The 12,182-nt window shown below is 51.1% G+C and overlaps 1 protein-coding gene across 1 annotated transcript in view; it reads left to right on the plus strand.

Moving 5' to 3' along the window:
• Window positions 1-3,898: 3,898 nt before the first annotated feature.
• TMEM40 (transmembrane protein 40) overlaps window positions 3,899-12,182 on the plus strand; it is a 37,655-nt gene continuing 29,371 nt past the window's right edge. The window contains exon 1 of the mRNA XM_060161121.1: window positions 3,899-4,118. The gene's annotated coding sequence lies outside the window, so the exon portion shown is untranslated. The remainder of the gene's footprint in view (window positions 4,119-12,182) is intronic.

The following is a 12,182-nucleotide window of genomic DNA, read 5'->3' on the forward strand; positions in this document are numbered from 1 at the left end:
GCTAGGGTTGACCTTTTCCCCGCCACCCCCCCTTTTTAAAAAAAATTTAACTTTAGTCCTTGTTCTTTAGAAGAGGCATTGAGGCACTGGCATCTGAGAGTCAGAGGACTTTCAGGGTGACCAGGTCCAACTTCTGCCTTCAGCTGCAGAGGTTTTCCTTAGAACCAACAGTTGAAACCACTGAGATCCAGAGGCCCAGGGTGAGTCAGGCTTAATCTAGATTTAGGAATATTTTAAACTCCATCTCAAATTGCATCAGATACAGCCATTGTTTCCCAAAGAATATGGAGTGGCAAAGAGTCCAATCTAGGCCAGAGGCTACCTCTTCAAACATGGATTTAAATGACACATACAGGGGCTTCTAAATGAGGTTAGGTTGGAGTTTCTCCATGGAGGGGTGAAAAAAGTCCTGCCTTTGAAGTCAAGGAAACCGGGATTCAAGTCCTGACTTAGCCACATCCCAGTTACGTCACCTTGAGCAATCATTCACCCCTCTGATTCTCACTTTTCTCATCCATGAAATGGGCGATAGTCCCTGATTTAGAGCATTCATTTAATAAATGTTTTAATGTGGTTAAGACAGGCCCTGCCCTCAGAGGCATCCATTTGCTGAGTAAGTAAAAACTCATGTCAAGAACCAGGCTCCAGGGTGCTCATAGTAGGGGCACATTCTTTGCCCTCTACACCCACAGGGTATCATTCTCAGACCCAAGAAGTCTCTGGGGAGTTCCCATCAGCCTGAGGGATCCCAGGGCCTCATCACAAGAGTGTCAAGGCCTGGGGAGGGCCGACTGTGTCCAGGCACCGCCCCGAGTACTTCATACAAATAATCTCACCATGGATTGGGACTGCTGTCTCCCCATTTTTATGTATATGGAGACTGAGGCCAAGCTGTGTAACTGTTGCCTCCAGAATTCACATGCCTGCTGGATCAGGGGGGCCCCCTGGCGGTCAGTTCTAGAATGCAGGGAGGCCAGATGCCACACTCAGCTGCTGAGCTGGCTCCCTGGGGCTGTCAGCTGTGGCCACAGGATGGTGGGATTTTGCCCCATGAATCACCCCCCCACACACATACACACACACATGCAGGGCAGTGAGGTCACCTCAGGATGGAGCTGAGCTGGACCTGCCTTGCGCCTCTGGCAGCTCTGTCGTGGCCCTGGAGATCCGCCCATGGCAGAGAGGTAGGAAATGCCCTGAGATTGTGCCTCCACCCTGTGCCAGATGCTGCAGGAGGTGAACTCCTATTTGCTCAGAGAGGGGAAGTACCCTAACCTGGGACTAGAAGGAGGCAAACACAAGGTCATGACTGGGTCTTATGAGCACCTACTATGTGCCCGTCACTGAAACCTTTAAGTGGTAGGAAGTATTATTATTTAGACCAGTGGTTCTTAAACATGTACAAGCATCAGAATCACCATGGGGTGGGGGTGGGGGGGCTGTTGAAATACAAATTGCGGTCCCACCTCCAGAGTTTCTGATTCATTAAGACTAGGGTGGGACTCGAGAATTTGCATTTCTAGTTTCCAGGTGATGCTGATACTGCTGGTCCAGGACCCACACTTTGAGAATAGCTAATTAGTTCAACTTCCTTTCCCTTGTTTAATGGTGGTTCTCAAGTTTCTTCTTCCAGGGATGGAGGTCTCATTGCCTATTCTGTCAACCTATTTCCTTTCTAGATAGTTTTTAGTGTGAAGATATGACTTGTGTGTGTGTGCTTATGTTGTGATGAAAACCAACCCTCTTGGCTCTCCCCTGTGGCTCATTCTCTATGCCTCTGGCCTGCATGATCTCATCAAAAAGGAGCAATTGGAGGGGAGAGGAGACTTGCAATTAGACCAAAGGTCTCCCTCACCTGCACAGCCCATAGCCACCAAGCCCTGTCCATTCTACCCTCTAAATCAACAGTGTCCAATAGAAATATATTGTGAGCTCTGTGTACAAAATTAAAAAAAATTTTCCAGTAGCATCATTAAAAATAGCAAAAAGAAGCAGGTGAAACTAATTTTAATAATATAGTTTAACCCAACTATATTCAAATATTATCTTTTGAACAGGTGATCAGTACAAAAGTTATTAAGGAGCTATTGTGTATTCTTTTTTCTCGTGCCAAGACTTGGAAATCCAGTGTGTATTTTACACTTACAGTACACCTCAATTCTGACCAGCACATTTCAAGGGCTCCATAACCACACGTGGCTGGTGGCTACTGTTTTGGACAGCGCAGTGACCTTGTTCCTAGTACTCAGCTGCCCTGCCACGGCTCATGCTTACCAGGTTCCTGCCCCTCATGTCTTGCCTGCCAGTCCACAGTACGGCAGCCAAATCATTGCCTGAAACGTAAGATTTGATCGTGTCCCTGTCACCCTCATGATGAGGTCCGGCCTCCTTGGTCTGGCTTCTGAGGCCTCTCTTGCTTTCCCTTCTCCCCTCCTCCAGCCCCCAAGCCCCCCACTCTCCTGCTGTACTGAATTATTCACAGATCCTCAACACAGTAGTGCCTGTTACCTCTAAACCTTTCCACACTTGGTTCCCTCTGCCTCAAATACCCTTGGAACGCATCTTGGGCTACCCTTTCAGGTCACTCATTCAACAAAATTTATTGAGCACCTACTATGTGTTGGACACTGTCCCACATCCTGGAACAAACCAATACATAAGAAGGAAATATGCATAACAAGAAAATATACGGTGTGTCAGACAGTGAGCAGTAAAGCAGGATGCGAGGGAAAGGTGGTGCAGGTGGTTACTACTGTATACAGGGTGTCAGGGAAGGCTTCTTGGAGAAGGTGACATTTGAGTAGAGAGACCTGAAAAAGTGAGGGAAGGAGCCAGGTGGCTGTCTAGGGAAAAGCATTCTAGGCAGAGGGAACAGCCAGTGCAAAGGCCCTGAGGAGGAAGACTGACTGGAGTGTTTGGGGCACATTCCTGGGTGGCTGGGGCAGAGGGAGAGAGGAAGTCATAGAAATCAAGATCAGAGAGAGCAAGGAGTGAGTGGCACATCATACAGGTCTGTGTAAATACGGGGGTGAGTGAGGTGTGAACCCTGGGAGGGTGCTGAGCAGAGGAGGGACATGAGCTGACTTGAGTTTTAACCAGATCCCTCTGGTTGCCATGATGAGAACAGACAGGAGCATAGGGACTAGTGATGTGGTGGCCAGACCAGGGTGGTTGCCAAGCCGATGGAACAAAGAGGCTGGATTCAGAATATGTTGAAGGTGGGGACAACAGGATTTTCCAGATAGGTCAGAACCAGAGTATGAGAGAGCAAAGGGTCAAGGATGACTCCAAGGATGACTCCTGAGCTTAGATGACTCCTCTTCCAAGAAGCCCTCCTGGGAACCCATCACTCCCTGGGCCTTGCCCGCATGGGGGCTGTCGTGGCCTGGCTCCCTCAGGGTGCTCCCCATGGCAGTGTAGGACTTGTTTACTGTCCTGCTTCCAGAATGTTTGAGAGGTGAGTGAGAGGACCGGCCTCAGCTTTGAGAGGTCAGTCCCCACCCCCTACCCTGTTGGGATCCACAAGGCAGTGGATGTTCTAGCCTTTGCCCAGTTTCCTCACCAGGAGAGGGCACTGCCAGTCCCACCCACAGGAGTCCCCCCACCCAGCCCTGAGCCCCAAGGCCTCCTCTTATGCTGCCAGCCCCACCTCACTCCTGTGGGGGAGCATCCGGTTGGCCCACATGGCTGGGCCCTGAGTCGGCCTCACCCAGGCGGGTGGGGAGCATCTGGGACACGCCACCTCTTCCCCGCCCAGAGCCTGGCACCGTCAGGGTGGTACGACTGCCCCCACGTAACCACCCCTGAAGTCAGAAGGCATGGCCCCGGCCCGGGGCGGGTTGGGGTCTGCAGCCGCCCCATCTGCCCTCCTGGCACATCCGGGGGGCAGTCAAGTCAGACAGGAAGGCCTGGCGCCTACAGCACCGCAGGAAGGAGGGCCCCCCGGCTGAGCGTGGGCGCGTGGGCGGGTGAGCGTGGGGCCCAGGGCGACGTCACGTCCCGCCCCTGCCTGTCAGGGGGGCGGCCCCGCCTCTCTGCCCTCTTCCCGGCCCCGCCCCGCCCGCCCCCAGAGTGTGAGCGCCGCTAGCCTCCAGCCCACACCGGCCTCAGGAACACAGGTAAGGGGCACGCGGAGCGTGAGAGGCGGGATGGGGGTGATTTTTAAGAGAACTGGGGAGGAACAGGCTCTTCAAAAGGCCTGACATTTTGTGGTTACCTGCGGGCCTGGGTTTGAGTCCCAGTTCAGTGGCTTCCCAGCTGGGTGAGCGCCTGTGTCTCCATCTCTGGAAAATCAGGGGAGGGTGAAGTTCTCCAGGGGTGCTGTGAGCCTCCAGCCAGCCCGTGCCCCGCCCCCGCAGGCGACCCGTCCCGTTCGTGAGGTGAAGGGTCCCCCTAGCTTCGGAAGGCTTCTCCCACTCTGCCCTCGTGGGACTTACAGCTTTGGAGGGTGTTTCCTCACAGACGCCCGGCCTCTGCGCTTTGACCGGCGAGTGAAGGCAGCCGCCCTCCTGTTCCCCCCAGAAGCTGCCCTGGCCTCGGGCTCAAAGGCATCTCTGGGGGAAGAGTGCTGAACAGAGAGCTGGAGGCGCTGGGAGACCCGCTGAAGTCAGAGGCTCACGGGGTGGAGGGGGCGGCCTAGAGGGAGCCCCCAGCCACCCCGGTCCCCCAGGCCGTCATCCCGAGTCTGGAGGACCCACCTGTGCTCAGAGCATCCCGGCTTCTCTCCTCAGAGGCAGCCTTTGGGCCGGAAGCCAACCCATTTTCCTTTTATGGGAGACAAGAAAGATTATGGGGTTGTGCTTATCATCTTGACCTGGTTTGTTTAGAAACTGAGAGAAAAGTGAAGTCAGGAGTGTGTGTGTGTCCTGTTCGGAGTCCAAGCCAAGCGGATCTGTAATAACGAACCCCTCTCCTGTCTCTGGATCTCCCAGAACTTGGTGCAGCCCTCTAAAAGGCTAGGGTCCCTGTTCCTTGAACTCCTCACCAGGCCACCTTCTTAGGGAGACATCGCTCACAATGGCCACATGCCAGGACCAGGGACCGCTCATTTCACTTTCATAACAGCTGTATGTGGGAAGTTGTGGGTTTTTTTAAAGAAAATAACCTTATGGAGATATCATTCACATGCCATAAAGTTCACCCTTTTAAAGTGTACAAGCCTGTGGTTTTCAGTTTATTCACCAAGTTGTGAACCATCACCACTGTCCAATTTAGCACATTTTTATCCTCCCCAAATAAGCCCCATACCCTTTAGCAGTCACTCACCATGTCCCCTTCTCCCTGGCAACCGCTAATCCACTTTCTGTCTCTATGGATCTGATTATTCTGGACAATTCATGTAAATGCAGTCATACAATAGGGGATCTCTTCTGACTGGCTTCTTTCACTTAGCATAATGTTTTCAAGGTCTATGCATGTTTTAGCGTGTGTCAGCACTTCATTCCTCGTTTTGGGTGAATAATATTGTACTGTATGATTATATCACATCTTGTTTATCCATCCATCAGTTAATGGACATTTGGGTGGTTTCCACTTTTTGGCTATTATGAATGACGCTGCTGTGAACATTCATGTACAAGCCTTTGTGTGGACACAGGTTGTCAGTTCTCTTGGATATAATACTAAGGACTTGCTAGGTCTTATGGTGAAACTATGTTTAACATTGTAAGGAGCTCAAACTGTTTTCCAAAGCGGCTGCACCATATTACATTCCCACTGACAATACGTTAAGTCTCCAAATTTTCCACGTCCTCTTCAGAACTTGTTATTGTCTGTATTTCTTATTTTAGCCATCCTAGCACATATGAAGTGGTATCTCATTGTGGTTTTGATTTGCATTTCCGTAATGACTAATGATGCTGAGCAACTTTCCATGTGCTATTGACCATTTGTACATCTTCTTTAGAGAAATGTCTGTTGAAATCCTTTGGCCATTTTAAAATTAGGATGTCATATTATTGTTGAGTTGTAGGCGTGCCCATTCCAGGGGAGGATTCTGAGGCTCCCAGAATGGGTGAGACTTGCAGTGATCTCACAGTCAGTGGTGGGTAGAGCTAGGAACTGAGTCCAGGTCTGTCTGATATTCAAGAGCCAGAAAGCTCTTTCTCTTTCACTGGGTGCCTCCTTTCTGGTTTTTGCTATTGTCAGTTGTCTCTGTGTGTGTGTGTGTGTGTGTGTGTGTGAGAGAGAGAGAGAGAGAGAGAGAGAGAGAGAGGGAATGTGAGAGACCAAGAGAAAAAGATGGAAAAGAGAGGTAGAAGAGACAGAGACAGAGAGAAACTGGCCTGAGAGGCTGAGAAAGAGAAGCCTGGCCTGGCACTGGCTGTTTAACGAGACACCCACCTTGGAGAGTCAGAGCCAGGGAAAATTCTTTTCAGAGTTTTTGGTTTCTTCCCATTCCTCTTCAAACATTTTGGGGGCCTCAAAAAAGTTTATTGAGGAGCACACTCCCTCCTGGTTTTTCTTCGTCTCTAAATCCGAAACAAATCTGATTAGACCCCCAAACATAAACAGGGAATAGCATCCCCCTAGTGTCTAGCTGGGTCTAAGAATCCGGAGCAGTGTTTGTCACACTTTTTTTTTTTTTTTTGCGGTACGCAGGCCTCCCACTGCTGTGGCCTCTCCCGTTGTGGAGCACAGGCTCCGGACACGCAGGCTCAGCGGCCATGGCTTACGGGCCCAGCCACTCTGGCGGGCCCAGCCGCTCCGCGGCATGTGGGATCCTCCCAGACCGGGGCACAAACCTGCGTCCCCTGCATCGGCAGGCGGACTCCCAACCACTGCACCACCAGGGAAGCCCCGTCACACATTTTGATGTCACTCTCTGCTCAAGAAAAATGTTTAGGGCTTCCCTGGTGGCGCAGTGGTTGAGAATCTGCCTGCCAATGCAGGAGACACGGGTTCGAGCCCTGGTCTGGGAGGATCCCACATGCTGCGGAGCAGCTAGGCCCGTGAGCCACAACTACCAAGCCTGCGCGTCTGGAGCCTGTGCTCCGCAACGAGAGCCCGCGACAGTGAGAGGCCCGCGCACCGCGATGAAGAGTGGCCCCAGCTCGCTGCAACTAGAGAAAGCCCTCGCACAGAAACGAAGACCCAACACAGCCAAAAATAAATAAATTAATTTAAAAAAAAAAAGAAAAATGTTTCGGCACCCACAACATTTTATATATGTATATATATGTGTGTGTGTGTGTGTGTGTGTGTGTATATATATATATATATATATATATGGATTTAGAAATTATATACAAGTACTGTGACAATTAACTAATGTCTCAAGGCCCAGTATATATTCGGAGTGAATTTCATCACCAACAGTAGTGGATAGAAGTCCACCTTTCAAGGAGTTTTCTTACTATGATTTCAGTCAGCAATAATGTGTATGTGAGATGCCATTCTTTATTGTTTTCAACGTTAGGGTGGCTGTTGTAGGGCTTGAACTAGGAGCAGTGGTGGGTTTGTCCTACACTTTTCCTGTCGCTGGCTTGCACTTTCTCGATTAGCGTTATCTCCATCCATGGTTTCTTGGCAGGGACTTTTAGAAGCCACTTGTCCACACTACAGGGATTGATTCAGTTACAGCTGTTTTGTTTGATCCTCAGCTCCACCGAAGCCGCCACCAGGACACTACAGTATACAGCAGTAGGCTGAATGTAAAGGAACAGAAGACATGGGCATAGCAAACCTGTCTGCATTGTGGGCTGCCTTTGGCCTCTGGAGACCCCACTTAATGGACATGGCATTGGGTGTCTGACATATGGCCAGGGGTGCACATCAGGGTTGAGCTACATACTCTTTTTTTTTTTTTTTTTGCGGTACGCGGGCCTCTCACTGCAGCCATGGCTCACGGGCCCAGCCGCTCTGCGGCATGTGGGATCTTCCTGGACCGGCGCACGAACCTGTGTCCCCTGCATCGGCAGGCAGACTCTCAACCACTGCGCCACCAGGGAAGCCCTGAGCTATATAGTCTTAACTACTTTTAGCTAAAACTTAAGTAGAAATAATGAGCTAATATTTTCCTCCTGTGCTTTGGAGATTATTATTTGATAGGTTCTGACCTATAGGTTCTGACCTAAAGACATCTAAGCCCACCTCTGCCACACCTTCGCTTGCCACCTCTCATGGCAGGGTGCTCATGACCACTCAAAGCAGCTCTCATTTTTAGAAAATTCCTTTACATATTGAGCTGGCATCTGCCCTGCTGACTCCCCAAGGTCCCAACCCCTCCCTCTGGGCTCACAGCCCCACCTGGTCGTCCTGTCCTGGAGGAGCCCTGCAGAGACCTGGGGACAGTGACCAGGTCTGTTCATGCAGTGCTCATCCCTAGGCTGAGCACCCTGCTCCTCCGGCCACTGCTCTTGGATGTGGTCTCCGTACCACTCACATCCTCCGGATTATCTTGGTTTGTCCAGACTCTGTTCTGTTCAGGACCTAGGATTGAGCCTAGGATAGGAGCTGGTGAGGTACAGGTCACCTTCCTCACTGTACACTCTGTGCTTCTGTTAATATGACCTAAGGCTGTGTTAGCTTTGCTTTGTTGCTCTATCACCTTGTTGACTCGTATTTCACTTTAACAGACATTGGTTATGTACCCCCTGTGTGCTAGAGTCCAGTCAGATGCTTGTGCTGAAATGTACTTATCTTTCAGAGAGTGTTTTTAAAATCCTAGGTCTTTCTGTATGAACAGCCTCCAAGCTGGGCCCACCCATCCTCCTTCTGCACAGACTGGATTTTTGTCCCTTTTACCTTCTTCTTTCGGTGCCATCCCCACTTCTCAGGCCCTCGCTGTATCCTTGATGTGCTGTGGCCACGGGGTTCACCCAGATTCGTGACAGGTCCATCCAGCTTGTGGGCAGCTGGCTGAGCAGTTTGGATTGTTATCCCACCATTAAATTGCCTGGATGGACTTGAGACAAACGGCTGAGGAGGTGGGAACGGTGGCGTCTTCATTCTTTTCCTCTGTGAGGGTCCCCTTGTGCTTGGACTTCAGCCTCAGATCCGAGTTCATATCATTTGCTTCGTGGCCTGTGGGGAAGCCCCTTCCCCTCTCTGGGCTTCAGCTTTGATCTCCTGGCTGTAACTATGTGGAATTCAAGCTTGGGGAAAGAGAGAGAGGGCCAAGCCTGGGGAGTGAGGTGAGGTGGGAGGTGAGGCTGAGGCAGGAGGTATAGCGGGCTGAAGAAGAAGGGGGACGGGAGCAAGCGGAGGATCTTATAAAGGGAAGGGGGAGATGCTGAGACACTGCTGGCGTAGCATTATTTCTCTAAGCTCTTAAATCCAGCACTTTACGGCTTCTTTTTCTGAAGCACTTTCTCTAAGCCAGCGGCTAGAATATAGTAGGAAGAAAAACGTGATTCCTAATCCCAGGGAGCCCAGAATCTAAGTCCATTTTATCTGAATCCTCACAGCGACCCTGCAAGATAGTGACACAATCCCTATTTTACAGACAGGGAAACTGAGGCTCAGAGTGTAAAGTTATTTGCCCAAAGTCACCGAGCTGGGGAGTAAAGTGATGAGGCACGATTTGGAGTGGGCTCTGTGAGACCCCACTGCTAGAGTGACTTAATCAAGATACCTCTCAGTACAGAGTATTGGCTAATAGCATGTCATTTTACTATGTACTGTCCTGTCCACAGCCCCGGGTGAGCTCCAAAACCCTTGGTGAGTGACACTATTCTTTGTCTCATAGATGAGAAAAAGGACCTAGAAGAGAGAAGCGATGTGCCCAGGGCTTGGTGGCAGGGCCCGGCCCTTGGTCTCACAGCAGCTAACTCTCTTTCCTCCCAGCCCCTGCCCTGAGGGTGCCCAGAGGACTTCCCACCCATACCTTGGGATCTGGAGCTCTGAAAAGACGGTTTCTGTTCCATGCTTCTGGCTTCCCAGGGTCTGTTTCTGATTCATTCCCCTCCCCAACTGTCCTGCTTGACGGGTGGAGGAACTCTGGACCTGGGAAGCTGGCAGTGTCCAGAGGAGGCAGCGAGAGTGCCCAGGCCTGGATTCTAGGACAAAAAGACGGGCCCCAGGCACAGCAGGGATTGAAGCAGATGGCATTTCCCAAAGCTGTACCAAAAGACATTGAACCACATTCTGGGGAAAAGGACTATGCTCTTGTGTAGTTTGGGGAAGGATTGGATTAACTAGAGTGAAAGAGCTTTCTATCCTGCAGGCCTTCTCAGAGCCTTTAATGTACAACTTGCACTTCATGCAGCTCCGGGGTGGGGTGGGGGGCTATGGAAAGCAGTGTTGCCCAAACTTCTTTGAACATAAAATCCACTTTTTTCTTGGAGCATTTCAAGGGCCCCACAAGATACTGTATGTATCTTACTGTTAGAACATGCTCTTCTGGGCCCTCCCCTGGGTCACATCAACCCTGAGCGCCTTTGCTGATTGAGTGGATGAACCCTGACTGCTTTAACAGGACCACAGCTTTAGTATCCTAGAACGTCCGAACTGGAAGAACCTTGCAGGGTACAGCCCAGCTTCTCCATGTGTGGGAACTGAAGGCCAGGGCAGTGCAGCAACATGTTTGGAGGAGGGAGGCCAGAGACAGACAAGCCTGTTGGGAGACTGTTGTAACACTCAGGGGAGAGTTTCTGGCGGCCTCAGTGGACCACACTCTGCCTAGCATGTGGTGCCTTTGTTAACAGTACAGATTTCCCTGAGACACACCCTAACCCTAACCTTGCTCTGAACACCAGACGCTCTGAGTGAGAGAGTCCTGGGCGTCTGCCCTGTCAACAGTGCTCCCAAGGACATCTGACCATTACCCAAATTTGAGAGACATTGAGCATGGGAAGGGAAGGGGAAACTCTCATTTATTAAGTTGCCAGTATTCTAGGCTTGTTGTAGGCGCGATATCCTTTTATCCCCACAACACTCTGGAGGATAGATATTAACACACCATTTTATAGAAGCTGAGTGGAGCCTGGCAGCAAAGGAACAGGGACAGGAACACAGTTATGACCAAGTCCCAAACCCTCAGTCCCCTTGTAGGATCTCTTGGGAGGGAGGCAGTGGGAGTAGAGAACCCAGCTCCTCTTGAAGGGAAGATGAGACAGGCTTGGGCTTTGGCTGGCTGTGGAGGGAGGAGCCTTCCTTCCTGCCTTTGGAGCTTAGGGGCCCAAGAGGGTGGTGGAGTCAGAGAAGTTAGGAAGGAAGATGGTCAGCATCTGAGGGCTCCGGGCTGAGGCACGCACTGCGGTGGAGAGACTGTGATAAGCAGAGTGATAGCCCCCAAAGGTGCCTATGTCCTGATCTCTGGAAACTGCGACTCTGTTAGGTTATGCAGCAGAGGGGAATGAAGATTGCACATGGAATTAAGGTTGCTCATCTGCTGGCCGTCACATACGGGATGATCCTGGGTGACCTGGGTGGGGCCAGTGTCATCACAAGGGTCCTTAAATGTGGAAGAGGATGGCAGAAGAGGTCAGAGCAGTGTAATGTGAGGACTTGACCTGACATTGCTGGCTTTGAAAATGGAAGAAGGGGCCACAAGCCAAGGAATGTGGGTGGCCTCTAGAAGCTGGACAATGCAAGGAAATGAAGAAGGAGGGGGAGGGAAAGGGGAAGGAGAAAAAGCAGCAGCAAGGAAACGGATTTCCCCTAGAGCAGGAAGGAAGGCATCCCTGCTGACACCTTGATTTTAGCCCGGTGAACCAGTGTTGGACTTCTAACCTACAGAACTGTGAGATGCTATACAGGTGTTGCTTTAAGCCTCTAAGTTTGTGGGAATTTGTTACAGAAGAAATAGAAAACCAGTGAGGAGCTGAACCAGCTCCAAGATGGTCTCTGTCCTCAGCAAGTGTACAGGCCTCTAGGGCAAGATCTTCAGGACAACTGGCTTGGGCAGTTACAGTGCTGGGGAAACCCGGGAGCTCCCCAGCCCAGCCTGGAGTTGAGACAGAACACCTCGAATGGGGTGGGGGGCCTCAGGGGCCCTGCCCGTCCCGCCCTGGGGGCTGGAGTGAAATCTGTGGACCCTGGCCTGCCCAGCGAGCCCCGCTTCGCTCTGCCTGCAATCTCAGAGCCCCTCCCCCCGCATTCATCTCATTTCAAATGCTTTGGTTGCAAGTAACAGAAACCACCACAGGCTACCATAACAGGACTTTCTTGGGAGGATATGGAGGTCTCACAGAACAGAGGGAACTTCTGAGGAGCCAGACTGCAGAGAAGACGGTGCCCAG

Source organism: Lagenorhynchus albirostris, chromosome 10, assembly GCF_949774975.1.
Source record: "Lagenorhynchus albirostris chromosome 10, mLagAlb1.1, whole genome shotgun sequence".
Lineage (NCBI taxonomy): Eukaryota > Metazoa > Chordata > Mammalia > Artiodactyla > Delphinidae > Lagenorhynchus > Lagenorhynchus albirostris.